The sequence below is a fragment of the Falco cherrug genome, chromosome 3 (assembly GCF_023634085.1).
Source record: "Falco cherrug isolate bFalChe1 chromosome 3, bFalChe1.pri, whole genome shotgun sequence".
In the NCBI taxonomy this organism is placed as follows: domain Eukaryota; kingdom Metazoa; phylum Chordata; class Aves; order Falconiformes; family Falconidae; genus Falco; species Falco cherrug.
This window is the reverse complement of record NC_073699.1, coordinates 45,348,692-45,364,807: the sequence shown is the minus strand read 5'-3', so window position 1 is coordinate 45,364,807 and position 16,116 is coordinate 45,348,692. Positions and strand designations below refer to the sequence as shown.

General features: G+C 38.7%; 1 protein-coding gene across 2 annotated transcripts in view; it reads left to right on the top strand.

Moving 5' to 3' along the window:
• The window catches only part of NKAIN3 (sodium/potassium transporting ATPase interacting 3), a 367,328-nt gene that overhangs the window by 242,752 nt on the left and 108,460 nt on the right, over positions 1 to 16,116 (top strand). The window lies entirely within an intron of this gene.

Genomic DNA, 16,116 nt, shown 5'->3' with positions numbered 1-16,116 from the left:
TCTCTTCCCTCGCTCTTTTCCCCTGATCAGTGCATACACTTTTTAGCCTTCATTTTCTTCAGCCTAAATATGCCAGTCTTCTGGTCTCTTCTCACTCTGTACTTGCAGATTCCCCTGAGCAGCCCCTTAAATCTTTACATCTTCCTCAGCTTCTGAGCATGGATGGTCTGAACTGACCACAGGTGACCTGGCCAGTGCTTTGTGTCAGAGCCTCCCTGTTTCTTTGGGAATTACCTCTGGGGGATCACAGCTGTCTTTTCCTTTTTGCACTGGCATTTCAGAGTCATTCCAAAATATACCAGCATGTCCAGTCCTGCTTAAAGCTTGGTTATTTCCAAGTGATCATTTTATAGCACGTGAATTTTGTCATTCCTTAAGTGAAAGACTTTAGGACTACTGGATTTCATCTGTTACTAAAAATTCAGTTGATTCACACCATTTATTGTTGTGATTCTCTTTGTTTTACTGATACCTTCTACTGCTGGTGTGTCCCAGAAAGTAAATTTTGCTAGGCCATACCTACTTTTTGTGCCTGAACCTATATAAACATCTGTTAATAGTGTGACACTGATTATCATCATCTTTGTTACCCCTGCTAAGATTTGATAGTATGTTGCTTTGTAGCAACAGCTTAAAATTGTGCATAGAAAAAGGCTAATAAATTAGTGGGTTTGTGCTTCACAAGGACTGAAATAGCAATGAATTATTGCAGCCTCCGGGGGTCTGACCCATATCTGATAAGGAAGAAGGTGATGGAATTTCTCAGCATCCAGTTTTGATGTTGTGTGCTATAGGATTACTCACTCCAACAATACCAAACCCTGCTTCAGACTGTCCCCATGAAATATTCAATAACAGTTTTATTACACAACTGATTTTGCTATATTAGATATTTTCCTGGGGACCAGCTTCCTGTGGTAAGGATGTTTTTTATGAAGTTCCTCCTCCCTCTGAAAACAGATCTTGAGAGGTAGATTTGTATGAGAAACTATTCAAACTGAAGATCTTTCCATCTAAAATTTCAAATTTATGTGAATTTCAGCTAAAAAAACCCCAACAAAACACACAAAGACCCCAAAAATGTTTAGTCCTCAAGTTGCCTGTAGGTGAGGAGCCATTTGATGAGTTATGCATACGGTCATAGAAATGTGTTCTGCATGTGGAAAATTGCCTAGAGATGAATGCATGTGCATCTGGAGTTGATGACAGCCTCTGCATTAAATAGCGTCCAACCAACACAACCTAGACTGGAAGAAGTAGTATAAGCACTAGACCTCAAAATATACAATAACGATATTATTTTGTCTGAAACTGTGGTTTATTATTTTTTAAATTCTTCATTTAAGAGAGAATCTTATTTCCCTTCAATCCAATTTGTCTCTGTTCTCTGAATGAGAATCAAGAAATGGGTCTCTGAAACAATTGCTGTTGCGGCAGCCACAAATTACACTGTGGTGCTGCTAATTCCTTGTGGAGCAAAATGCATTTGCAGCCTCCTTTTTGTTATTGATTCTTTCTGTTTCTGTACTGAGCCCTACAGTAGAGCTACAAAATTTCCAATGTAATTTGTAGCAGAATTTTATTATTTTTATTATTGTTGTTGTTGCTATAATTATTATGTGACCTCTGAAGATGCAATATTGCCAGAAGAAACTAATATGATTGCAGGTTTCATCTATGGGTAATGATCTGTTTTCTTCAATTATTTTTCTGTGAGGTTTAAAGCAGCTAGTGTGGCCAAGCAAATCCCAGTGTTCTCTCTCCCTTTATTCTGAGTGCCTTTGGTTTCCATGCTCATTAAACTATTCTCTGATGTGCTCTTCTGCCATCTTTGATTCTCTGGAAGCAAAGTTTCTTGGCCACAGTTGTGAAAAAAAACCCCAAAATGAAATTTCAAAGATTACAATGTAAAAGTCTAAGTCATTTAATTTGTAAATGATCATCAACCCAGCCTTCACATTTAAGCCCTCAGGTCTTCATGAACCAGTATTTACACTGCAGAAAGCCGCCTCTGCATGTATATCAATCTTATCTGCATGCAGATAAAATAGGTTCCTTCCTACCCATTTTTAAATGGTATTTCTATATGCAAGTGCTTTTCTTTTTCCCCTTTTTTTAGCATAGACTGTGCACCGAAAATTGCAGGAATATAGAATCATGAAAATTACACAGGGAGTGAAGAAGTCCATCAACAAAAGCTAGTTAAGTCATCGGTCCATCTCAGTCTTTGACAATGTATTCTTTACACAGTGCTTTGTCCTCTTTTTTTTTCTTTTTTTTTTTAATCTGTCTTAAGAAGCAAAGGCTTCTTAGTTTTCCTTAAGCATCTGCAATGTTACAAAAAGCATTTCAATGCTTTATTTCTGTTTCACTCCCTTTTCTCACCCAGTTTGTGTGTAAACCCTTTCAAGGTATGTACCATCTTCCTGCCTGCACAAACTGGGTAAATGCACAGAGGAAGGGAAACTCCTGGTTTTTGTAGGAATGACATTTTGGTTAGAACTTACATTAAATAATAATTTCATTGTACATACCTAGCCTTTGTTTTCTACTCTTTTATATCAGCTCCTCATTTTCTATACTGCATAACACAGCTCCCTTCAAAGAATTATTTTCCACATTTTCCTATCTATGGTATATTATTCTCTATTTTGGAAAGGCTAGGCTGGTATTTTACTCTAGTCTCCTTCCTCTTCAAGGAGGAATTTCTTCTCAGGCTTCTTTCTAAACGTCCTCACCCCATCCCACCCCCCAGCCCCCAGCCCTTTTGATCCTCCCGCCAGGAAATTTTCTGTTTCTTTTTGGCTGAGATACTTAGCCCTCAATTTATTTCACATCTCTTTGTGATACTTCTCCTTCAACAGTTAAGTCTTTCCATGTTTTTTCTTCCTCTCCCTTTCTTCTTATTTGTTTTTTACTACTATGCTAGCAGACAAGAGGATGTAAAGGAAACTGCTAGAAATTGTCACCACGCTCCAAGTGACAGCGAAATAATGTCTTCTTGCTTTCCTTGGTTTTGGTGTGGCTTCTCACAATGTTTTGGAGAGTCTCGGGTGCTGTGTGTAGGTGGGAAGGTGAAGAAGGGCTGCCCTCCACCTCCGGCACACAGGAGAGGTGCTCTGTCAGCCTGAACCACGCATGACACGGACTGGAGACCAGGCACAAGTGAGGGAAGGAAACAACATTAGCTGGGTGGTTGGGTGGTTGGTTTTACAACCGTGGAAAATGTAGGATGGAACACAGGGCAATTATTTAATACTGATGGTATTTAGGCTTATTTTATTCCATGGTAGGTCATACTGTGAAAGGTCTCCCGTGAGAACTACCTGCAGCTACAAGAGAGACTGGGGTAACAGACTGGTCATTTCATTGCCACGACATGAGGATTGGAGAGTCAGCCGCCTCTTTGGTTATTCCCAAACAGTACAAAAAAACCCAGTAAAACAAACTTCTCTGGCTTTGCCAGCAATCTCTGCACTAGTCATGTACAGCAAAAAATACCCCATCAAAGCGAACTGTTCTCTGCTGCATGCAGCCTGCTCTGGAAACTGCAAAGGGCTTCTCTGTGGGAGCTGGCAGTCTTGCCCCAGCTCCCTCTTGATCCGGGTTTGGACACACAAGGAGCAGCCGGGCAATGCATCTCAGCTCTGCAGCCGACTAGGAACTGGTCAGAAATTTCTGACAAAAAGGGTCTCTGTAGAAAACATTCCATCGACAGAATGAAATTTCAAGAGCGTATGGATTTCAGCTGGTATCTTAGTAAGATTGTTCTCAAACCTTTTCATTTTGGTTAGGTCAGGAAGTCTTACTTTCATTGTACTGCTTCAGGTTCTGTGTTGCCCTTATATGACACTGTTCTATGAAAATTAAGAAAGGGAAAGAAATTCTTAAAACTAGTTGCGGTTATTTTCATGTTTCTAAATACAGAATATTTGGAATATCATTCTGTTTTTTGAAAAAAAATCTACTTGGGCAAGAGGAAATTGTGGGGTACTAATTTTTCACCAAAACAAGTTAGAAATGTTAGGGTTTGACTGATGGGCTTTTTTACACTTCTGTAACACAGTTATGTACGTCTAGTAATATTAACACATGGATCGTCATTTAGATTTGAGCTTTCTGATCCCTGGCATAGACCTCTACCACTGTAACTAGTAGATCAGCAGCTGGAAAAAGTGGTTTGACATTTTGGTGGACCAGAACTGGAGTGGGAGAAGAAAATTTGCCCATGGGTTTTGCAGAGGAATGGGAGCCCTTGGATTCCATTCACAGGCAGAGGCCAGCGTGCTTCAGGAGGCACAGAGCTCTGTGGTGGTGAAGTGTTTGCCACTTTCTGCTCTGTCATACCCATTCTCTCTTTCTTCTCCCTGTGCCTTTCTAGTCTTCTCCTCCTCACTTGTCAGCCCCACTCCACTGTGCAGGAGCCTTATCCTCTACCTGGTTTGTATTCCTCTGAAATCTCTGTCTTTTCCTGCTTCCTTCAGTGTTGCATTTCTGTCAAGACCAACAGTCCCAATCTCCCTCTTAGGACCTTTTGTTCCCTTCTCCTGCTCTCTCCCTTACAGAGTATCCTTCTAAGCTACTCCCAGCTCTCCAGCTGCCCATAAATCCATTTCCTATGCTGCTATTTGAAACATTTTCTAGTTTGGCATCTTACCTGAACTTTGTCACTGATAACAAACTCTCTCTTCCAGATCATCAGTGAACACATGAAATATTACAGAGACAGATTACATTACATACGCTTGGCAAGAAAGGTACTTTGTGAGGGTTTTATATTTTATTACATGCTTCTCAGCTGTTGAAGATCTGGAAAAAAAGAAAATTAAATACACTTTTACAATGTCAGAGCAGTAAGTCAAAGAAGGTAGCATTTAAAGCTTAAATTTGGATCAATCTGGCTAACAATTCTGCTTCCGTCTTGTTTCCAAAACTACTAAGAAGTGCCCAGTATTTAAAAAAAAATTGAGCATGGGCAAATAAATGTTTGGACAAAAGATCGCAGAAGAGTCTGCAGCACAGTGAGGTAATGAAGAGACAGAACAGAGGAGAAAGAAATTAATGTGCTCACAAATGAATTTTAAGTACCTTTTTGCTAACAGCTCATCACAGTAATGTAATTTTATGAAGAGGTGAGTGGGTATTGGAGAACACAGCAAAGTGATTCTGTGTTTGGCAGGATGCATGGTTGTGAAGGTCAGTGTGGCTTCAATGGGGATATGTTTCAATCAGTGTCAGAATGGAAAGTAAGGGAGCTTTTTTTGTAAGTGGGCCTGCTTTCCTATATCTGTTTTTATCTCTAGTGTTCTTTCTCCCCTGCTCACCTCTCTTTGTCTTTGTGTCCCTTTTATCTTCTTTCTTCCTTAGGCTTCCTTGTGTTCTCTGCTACTGCTGCCTTCTCATATTTGCTAGTGCTCTTCCCTTCAGCTCTAGCCCTCTTTTTGTGCTATCCTATAAGCCTTCCACTAGCTCAATCCATCTTCCTCTGCTCCACTATTATGCCTCATTTATTTCTCTCCAGTTCTAATTTGATTCTGTTCCAATGCAGAGTCAGAACAGAAGTGAGAAGAATAGAAGTAGACATTGCTGTTCTTCCTCTTCACCATTAATTTTCCCCGTCCTCCTCCTTTTCCCACTTAACTGTGCTTTTAAAACAGCTCTTTCTCAGTTGGACTTATTAAAAATATGTTTTTGCACACTCACCATCGTACGTTAGTGATGTCTGTCATTCTGTCTCTTATGGTGCACACAGAGAAGATGATGGGATTTGCAGGAAGGCCAGGGAGACAAACCTTTTTAATGCTCCCAAATTAGTTGGCTCAGTTCCTATGAAAGTGAGCTGGAATGGCTTCATGCTGCTCCTGAAAGAAAACAGTGCTGAGATCCACAGTTGTCTGAATGAGGCAAAGAACCCATTTCAGATCTGGGCTACTTCATCAGCAAACCTGAGTGTCACTAAGAAGGGAGTGAAAGTGATCTCCTCCTCTGTTGCAGCAAGCAAAGGGTGGTGTTTTGGGGGGAGTCAGAGCCATTGGGACAAGTATCTGATCATGGTATTTGGCAGGTATACATAAATGAGATAAGGCTCAGATGCCCCAAATCTCTCCCAGCCGAGGTTTACTCTGTCAGCCTGCCAGGAGCCCATCTGGAAGATCATAATATATACAATAAAATAAAATAGATTGCTCTTGGCTTTATAGTTCTTCATCCCCAAATGGAGTCCAACACACTGGTACTGAGACCTTAGCTCTGTTTCAGAGATGGGAGGCAGGAAAGGGACGTTCCTTTGGTGGTATGGACCTGGAGTTGAACAGTTTTCCCTAAAGAAGTGTAAGAAAAGAAAAATTAACAAACTGTATTGGAAAAAAATGTTGGATGTGTCAGCTATTACACTGTGAAAGATGCACTGATAACAGGGTGTTTTTAAAGACAACAACAAACTCACAAAAAAACCCTGCTTTAGGGCAACAGAGCATTACATGGCATTGTACAGCTCCAAATTTTGATTTGAAAAATCCTCCATGAAAGCATAAGACAAAGGGCTCTGGACACAAGGCAGTTTCTTGAAGTACGTCTATACATTCAATTACGTCAGCACCATGATGAACTCAGAGTAACTAAGTTATATTTTTGCAATTTTTGCTCTTTTTAATTAGAGGTTTTACATTTCCTACAAAGCTCTTGAAAGAGTTTTATGGATAGATATGAAAATACATGGAAAGATAATCATGTAGACCTTTCTGAACTAAAAATCTATTGCGTAGTTACCCATGGTTGTAGAAAGCCAGTGTTCATAGCTCTTGTGGCTCCTTCAAAATACCTTTCCAGGTTCCATCGAAGGTGAGTTAGAGGATAAAACAGCTCAAGAATCTTCCCTTTCTGATCTTTCTCATCTGGAAGGTGCACATTATCATCATGGCCATGCTAGGAGTTTCTGTAACTAAAATTGCTGAAGTAAATTCACTAAGAGGGATTTTCTCTAAATATGGGGGGGGGGGGGGGGGGGCAGGGGGGAGGCATGGGGATGACTTTTAGAATCTTTTTAATTCAGAAGGTTTGTTTGGAAGGTTTGTTTGAGTTTTGTTTTTGTTGTTTGGTGGGAGTTTTTTTAGTGTATTGGTTATGGCTTCTTTTTTAGTTTGGAGAAGGCAGAGACACAGAAAGGGGATTTGAATGACTTAAAACCATGCCTTCTTCAGCTGTCAGCCAAACTTTTCAGTGTTTCAGAAGAGTAACTCCTAATAACAAGCATTTATTTAGTGATCAATGTAATAATTAAGACATGGGTTGCTAGAAACTAAAGAACTAGCTTGAGATGCTACAAAAGATCTTTGTGTTGCCTTCCCATGCATGGTTCAGTGTGGGAAGCACTTGGTGTATTTCTCCCTGACAACATTCTTAGGTGTTTGCAAAGGTATTAAAAGTCATAATCCTGGCAGTAACACCTGAAGCTGGTGTCTCTCATTGCACATAAATCCAATTTCATATCAGCAACAGCACTCTGGGAGTGCCCTCCCTACTCGCTTTTGCTGGGAGGGGAAATGATTCACGCCTTGGCCTTACATCTGACATCACTACTGAGTCGGGGTCCTAATTACACAGCCTCACTGTGCGTCAGCTCTTATTTTTCTATACAATAAGGTAATATCTACCTAATTATACTATAAAAACTGATGACACGGTATCCCTAGTAGTACATAATTATCCCTTTTTTTTTCCCCCTGTATTCAAAAAATTTTCATTTTCATGAGATCTAAAAACTGCAGTCTGCATGATAATTAGTCGCTGAACAACTGAATTATTTCAAATATGGCTGACAAATGTTCTGCAGGAATAGTAAGTTGCTTAGAATGTGTAAAGCATTTCTCATCAAATTATTAAAGACCTTTTTTCATGTTGATGCATGCATTGAAAAAAAAAAAACTGGGTAAGGAAAATTCTCCCAAGTGCTGTAAATTAAAGCCATAATTTCTCTGAAATTTAGTTCAGCAGTGACTTACTGCAATAGCCATTTAAAAAGTTTATTTACATTAATGTCATCTTTGCCAGTGTCAATTATATAAAGATGCTGCTGGTAGCTTCAAAATATACCTGATTACTTGAAGATTATATTTTCCATTATTTTGTATTTGGGCATCTGAGAACGTAAGTTTGCTGGCAGAACTTTGCAGGTAGTGTGCACGTGCAGTCCTTTGTCATCCAAAAGGAGATACAAGGTTATTTATAAGGAGATAAAGGACATATCAGGTGGTGTTTGATGTCAGAGTTGCTTTTCATTTATTTGAAAATTCATGCTGGTACAACAAATGTTATTTGTTAAAAAAAGTTATTTTATTTTTCAATTAACCAATGATCATCCTTCTGTTAGCATCCACAAGGGGAGACACAGTGTTGTTTATGGATTTTGTACAAAGTAAAGTGTGATGCCAGGCAACAGAGGGCAAGTTTTCCAGAGGTTTGTTTTTTTTTTAAAGTGTAGCTTTAAGTTGAAATTCTCAACTGAGTATAATCGTAGGAAAGCTGCAGTTCATCTTTTTCAGGGAGGTATTCCTGTTTTGGTTTTGCTTCACTACTCTACTACTCTACTCTAGTCAAGAAAGAGCTCAATGTATTATTTTCCTATTTTGTTCACAAACTTATTGAAGGATGTAGTTTTCGTAGGGGTGCTGGGTCAATTTGTGCCAAGCACAACACGGTGAACACTGACACCGCTGCCAGGAAAAGCCAGCAATTAGAGGTGTGGTACACATCAGACTGGAGCATGCGATACATCTGCTGTTACAAACAGGGAACTTTTTTTGTTGTTTTGTTTGGAAAAATTAATTTGGGCAATTGTTAGGATTTTGATCTTTTAAAATAGATCCTGGGAGGAAGCCACCACATTTATTTCTGGTTTTGTCCTGAGCCTGGACTCCAGTGTGGTGGAGGAATGAAATACACTGTTGCTTTGTCCGTATGTCACATAATCTCTGCAATTTCATAGCTATTGCATTTCAATTTCATACCCATAATCTGGATTCAACAGACTAAACATAACCTTACGTCGTATCTTTCTCTCAAGGTATGCATAAGAACTTTTTTCTGAACTAGTCTTGGAACATGTATCTTTGAAAGAATAATTCAGTTAGTGTAATTAATTTCTCTTAACATTTATTCTCCCTTGGCAACCATTTCCATGAGGACAACTATTCATGGCAGCCTTTTTGTCTTAGGAAAACGTGACTTTATACCACAAGAGAGCAGCCATTCTGCCAGATTCAAGTCTGTATCTTTTCCTATGCAGATAAGGCTGGATGCTGTTCGGAGAAACACTAAATTTTGTTTTGTTTGGTTTCACAGATATTTCTGACTATTTCTGAATATGCTAGAGCTGCTGTTCGATGAGTGAACAACCTAACTTTGCTAACTCAATTTGCTTTCAAGTTACATTGGGGGGAAAGAATTACATCTCATTAGAAGAAATACTATTTTCCTTACTTTTTCTGCAAATTTTAAATTGGAAATTTTAAGCTGTAAGTGATGAAGAGTTAGTGAAGAAAAGTACTGAATTACTGAATAATTTGTTTTCATGCTATTTTTAAAGACCTGTTTGAGGTACTTTTTCTATCATGTATTCATCTTCTGAGGCAAATACTTTGAAGTCAAATTTCTCTTTGGACTTGGAGTGAACTCTCATAGATATTCCTTAGCATTATCCACTGCCCTCTGTTCACTGAGAAAATTGCTGACTCAGACATAGAGTATTTTTCATATTTTACACAATTCTGTAACTGGCACTAAGTGCAGAATACATCCAGTCTGCTTGCAAGAGTAACTGCAGCTATTGAAATAGATACACTCAAAAAATATTGGCTGGTGGACATTTCTGGTTATTTCAGTTTTATGGAGATTAATGGTGTGATTTCTGTGCCTAGAAGCAGAACAAGAAGGAAATGTAGGAAGTGACTTCCTTAAAGCATTAAGGCTGCTTTTCTGGAGAAAATTGGAAAGCAGTATCTTTGCTGATTTGTTTTAAAACCTACGTGTAGTAGGTCTGCAAAATTTTATATAGAAAAGAAGGTTAGGGTTAAATCTAGTTCATTGTAATGCAAAGAGCAGAAAGGATTATGCACCCCCAAGGAGAGGATTTTTTTCAGTTTGGTAAATGCACCATCAGTTATTCACTACAAAATGACAAGTCATTCTAGAATAAGTACACTGATGTTTGTGCTGCTGTCTACTTCAGGAGCGCAAATTACGTTCACATTATGTGGTTTGGAAGGAATCAAATAATTATGAAATGGTTATTGTGTAGATACTGATAAACTGTGAGTACACAAAAAAGAGGGTTTTTTGCCCAGATGTGGTGCAAATATAAATGAATGTAAGTTATGAAGAAATTATTCAGCCCTTCCAGAAGGCCTTGCTGGGGACAGCAGAAACCGTGGGTTGTAAAATGTCTGGTACACCAGGAGAAGTAAAGTATATACAGCAGGTGTCAGAGATCAGGTTAGACAAAAAAGGAATGGCAGTCCCATGGAGCAGTCTGAAAGCAGCAGAGTTTTAGTGTTGGACCAGCTCTAAACTTCAAAGTGGAGGGATTTTGGCAATCCACACAGAAGGATGACAATGTGACAATACCACACATATTTAGGGCCTTGTTTGCCCTTTCTGTGTGAAGATGGATTATAAAGTTTCTGTTAAAGAGGAAGCTTGAAGAACGTGACATTTCAGTGGTTTTTTTCAGCATTTGACTGTTCTAGGAACAAATTGACCCCTTCCTCAGTGGTTACTGTTCAGAACAGTATGGCTGGAAGGCTTGCAGCCTTGTGGGGCTGCCCAGTGAGCTGCCCTTTGCTGTGCTGCCACACATTCATTGGCTTTCTGCTTAGGACCCCATTACACTCCTGTAAAGTGTCCAAATCCAGTTTATGCACTTGAACATACTGTCCGACTTAGGAGTACCTGGCACCCAAAACACTTAAGCCTGTCCAGCTGCTCTGCTGGGCCCTTAGAACAGACTTTTCATTCCTTAATCATTTTATTTCTCTTCTACTTTATGTTGTATTTGTCAACATCTTTCAAAAACTGAAGAGTCCAGAACAGCATTATTTATAGCGGGAAATTGGATTAGGTTTGCACCACTGGAATAAAAAAGATAGAAATGTCAATCTGGAATGAAGTGTCTTATTAACTGAAAATCTTATTATTAATAATTACTAATATAATTTATTAGTGTGATTACTATATTTAAAGAAAAGCAAGCTGTTGCCTACTTCTTAAATTACTGTATTTCAACTTTTCAGTGTGCTATTTAGAAATATGAAGTCATCACCTTATTATACACCATCTTCCAGGATCTGAAAGCAACTTACACATATAAATGGATTTAGCCTCATCCGTACCTCTAAATGATGAAAAAAAATGCCACTTATTAAGCAAATGCATCTAGTACAGATCCTGTCTGCTTGATTTAAAGTCTTGATTTACATTTCAAAACACTTTAGAGGATTAATCATCTCAGACTAGTCTAGGCTGATTATGTGGGCTCCTTCCATCCTCAGCAGAGAGAGACATCCTCAAGAGGCCTCTCACACTACTTTTAAATACCCTTTTGTAGGAACAACTACCCTTTAAAGGTACATCCCTCTTTCCAGGAGGGAGAGACAACTGGATGAAGTGAGGTACTTAACTTTTAGACACTTCAGACCTACTGAAGATGGGTGAGATTGATCTCCTGTGAGTGTAATCATTAGTTTCCTTTTGATAACCTGTAGAAGAACTCCTAGTGTGTGCTATTTAAATGCTTCAGATAAATGGTGAATGGACTGCATGGCTCTACAAATTAGATCCATCTAATGAGTAGTAAGAATTGGTAAAATTAAACATAAGCTCTAACTAATGAACTGATAAAGAGAGACAAAATTCTCTTTTTATCTCTGTTGCCTCTAAGATGCCCAAGATTTTTTCTTTACCACTGTCTTGCTACTAATTGACTCAGAAATTATCCTCCATAAAAATCTTCTTCTATTTTCTTTATTTAAATGGAAAATAATGGAAACCTGCATCAGTTCACCCTTCCATTTAAATATTAATTTGAATCTTTTTAAATGGCTATTTTTTTGATATATAGTAATTGGAAAGTCAAAGTTTCAGTCAGAGTGGGACTGTTAAAGAGTAACACTAGATATTACTTGCCTGTTGTCACTAAATTTGCTACGCTGAGGAGACCTCCTAATTAGAGACAGCCAAGTTACTATACCAGCTGATTGCTTTTGTGACAAGTCATATTAGGAACAGTGCAACACCTTACTCTCAGGTCACCGATTTGAATACTTTTTTCTATTCTACTCAGTTGCATTGTCTGTACAGCCCTCTGAACTAAGTGAAACAACTTTAACAAACAGTAACTCTTTTTTCTCAGGTCCGCTATCATAATCCAGTCTTCAGCAGTTAACAAATAATCTTTTAATCCCCCAGTCTATATCATCAGCAGTTAGTTTTCCTTCAGTTGAGTTAAGGGATGGTGGGTTTTTTCCCCTTTTTTAGCCTTTGAACTAATGGTAGCTTTTGTTTTCCTTGGGGTTTGGCTTTGGTTTTGCTTTTTCTCTTTTGCCTGTCAAGAATGGGGTTTATGTGCCTTTATGGTCACATAGATAATCAAGCATCTTTTGTAAGATTTTAAGGAAATTATAGTGAAATCTATGAAAAATATGATGTAACAGCTGACTTTGGGGCCAGGTAGAACATAGAACCAACATATGAGAAAGATGTTAAACTTCTAAAAAAATACAGTCCAATACTGTATGAGCATGCTGGAGTTTTACCAGGGATAAAAGGTGTATGAATGAAGAGACTATGATTGCCCTTGGGCTCTCTTGAGTAACCTTTCAGCACACCTGAGCCCATGTTTGTCTCGAGATGTAGCTGGGTCCTTGGGGAACATGCACACAGCTGCCCTAATGGGACTGCAGAACAAATGAAATTTCATTGCCGATACAGAACCTATTTTCTCCGTAGGATAAATAGCCATGAAACAAAAATGGGGCCTCACAGGGCCCATTATGGGTTGTGGTTTTTTAGAAACTCTTTAAGGTTTTGAGCTGGAGCCTCTACTCAAAGGGAGGAGAAAGGGCTGTCCTGTGGGGATAGCGGCCCCTTTAGCCATATAAAGAAAAGAGAGGACACTCCTACGTTGTGTGTTGCGCAAAAATTAATAGTCCTCTGCAAAACACAAAACTTCCGTATGAAATAAACAAGCACTTTCTTAAATCTTCTGTGGGTTGTAGAAGAAAATGTAATTTTTCTCAAACAATTTTGTGGTCCTTTTTTTTTTTTTTTTCAACTAGGATTTTCTTTATCTTCCTCTGCTCACAAGAAGACAAGTTGTTTTTAGAAGGAAGAATGGACTACAGGAGTGTTGGAAACTGGCTGAGTTTTGCACTGTTTTCAAACTTCTGTAGTTTAATTTAGTTATACAGTGAAGTAATAGCCCGTTGGTCTCTATAGCATCTATCATTTTACTGTGGGACATCTTGGGAAAAAAAACACTAGAATATTTGCTATCCTTTTGTTGTGTCAGAAATGCGGGGACTCCATGTACAGTGTGATGTCCTCTTCTCTGACTGGCAACACTGGGAATAAACACAATGACACTTGTGAAGCCATGAAAGGATTTATCATAACATTTATTTTTTAACATTATGTGGCTATAAATCCTGAGCAATAAGAATGGAGATCTTCTAACAATTAAATTTTATGGATTTAAAAGTTTGTATTTAGGAAATTGAATCTGATCCTTCTACCATAGAAAAATTATCCAAAGCATTAATGCCTGGTGTAGGGGAATGAAGACAGGTGGTTGATTGATATTGATAATATGCAGCTGTGGCCTTGCTTTGACAATGTGCAGCTCTGATCCTGCAGCAAAGTGGTTAAATGGCTCTGAGGAGTGTGGGAGAAAAATCTGGATGAAACAGAGGTAAGGAGGAGTGTGGTCTGGCCTCTGGAGGATGGAGAAATGGCATGGATAGTAGAGTTTGATCAACGGTAAAGCATTTTGCTGCTTACTGTTTTATTTGTGTTGCGTTATTTCCTGACTGCCATAACTCAATCACCTCAGCCTGCGACTGTACTTTTTGTGTCTTGACCATAACTATTGCTTCCATATTACAACTAAGGACAGAAACACAGGAGACAAGCTAAAAATATTACACTGAGACAACAGAAGAAAGCATCTTAACTGTGTTGAAGATCTGTCTGTCACAGGCGTCTGCTTCTCCACCTTTTCTGCTCCTGGTGTCACAACTGGCATGTTGGGAACTGGAAGGTGACATGCCTGTGGCTTTTGTGAAGTATACTGTTCTTGTTCTTACTGACTAGCTGGATTTTTTTTAAAGGATAAGTAGCAGACACAGCATTTCAAATGAATAGATAGAAAGCAGCCTACCCACTGTGAGTAAATGTAGCTCTTCTCACTGCACCTCCAGTGAGACTTCATTTTTAAGTGCAGGCTGTTGTGCCAGGGCAGATGTGGAATCTGGGAAACTTTCCAGAGAAATCATTAAAAAATGAGGTTCTCAACATAAGCTGCTGTATTTACCTTTTTTCTTTCTTGGAGTGTCACTAGCAACACTGAAAACTACACTGGAAGATGGACTGAGAGCATAAACAAGTTGCAGAAGAGAACTGAGGCAAGCACTGTGTTTTCCAGTACACTTAAAGCCTTCCTCAGCAATCTGTAGCCATTTTCAGTGAATAAAAGAGGTCTTTCGCTGCTATTGCACTATTTGACCATGGGCAAACTAACCACATCCTGGAAAACTGAAAGTTTAAGCTTTTCCTGTGACATCTCAGAAATGATGCAGTAGGAGTAATTGTGTGATTGCTGCTGGTACCGATGATAACTCCCTGCCTGGCTGGTCCTGCTAATTTGTTTTACGTTATCTTGTACTTCAGGAAAATATCATGCCTAAACTGAGGATGAAGATGTTAACAACTACACTGCCTCCAGCATTCTGCTTGTGAAAACGTCCTACTGATGTTCCTGTTGATACAGACTGTGTCTGTCAGTTGCCACTTCTAGATATTTCTGAAGAACTGGAAGGACAAACGGAGGGTGGGAGAGCTGCCACTCTTCGTTGTACTTCTTTGGAAAGATCTTTTTAAAAAGTCCAAATAATTCTGCTTTAAATAAGTGGTTGAAGATTTCCTTTAAGGTTAGAGACTCCTGTGTCATGAACCTACCTCACTTGCTCACAACACTGAGAGGTTTTAAAAAAATGCTTGAGAAGTGCACTATGTACAGGAGAATCCATTAAGAGGAATTTTAGCTGGTGGAATAGGAAGTTACAAAAAGATTGCTCTGAATTAGCCTGACACAAAGATTTGGCAAAAGTGTAATGTCTATTTATAGCTGCTTTCCCCCTTTCTTAGACAGCCAGCATGCATGTAAAAACTGAACCTAAGCATTTCATAATAAGCAGGGCTGCAATGACCTTGGATTAACTAATCAACATTCTGAATGAAGTATGATTGCAGCTTTGGTATTTTACACCGTTTACAGAATCAAATACTGAAATAAGAGAAATATTTGTGATATTTGCAATTTTATAATTTCAACTATTTTTACCTGTACAAATACTTCTCTAAATCCACCCTAATAATCTGAAAGCAAAGAAATAGAAAAACAGACTTGTCTGAACACGACAGGGATTAAATATTAACAAGATAATGTAAGCATCACTCTGTATCTTTCCAGTCAGACATGTGGAATTATTCATGGCAATAGATAATGCTGTAAAATATGATGGCAGTAGTTATTTGTCTGTAAGTGTAATGTATAACAGTAAATCTCAGTAACAGGAGATTTTTAAACTTTTAGTAATTACTCCATGGCTATAAATGACAATGGCATTAATGCCTAGAGTGTTGCTGCTGCAGAAACTCTAATTACCCAAGTGATGCTGTCAGTGTTTGCAACTGTTGGTGTTTCTTATTCTCTTACTGTTGGCTCTTCTGAGCTAAAATCCAATGCTGGATTTTTGTTCTTCCCTGACTACAACATCCTCAAGGCCTAATTTTTTAGCCAATTAAACATTTTTAGAATCATAGAATCATTTAGGTTGGAAAAGACAT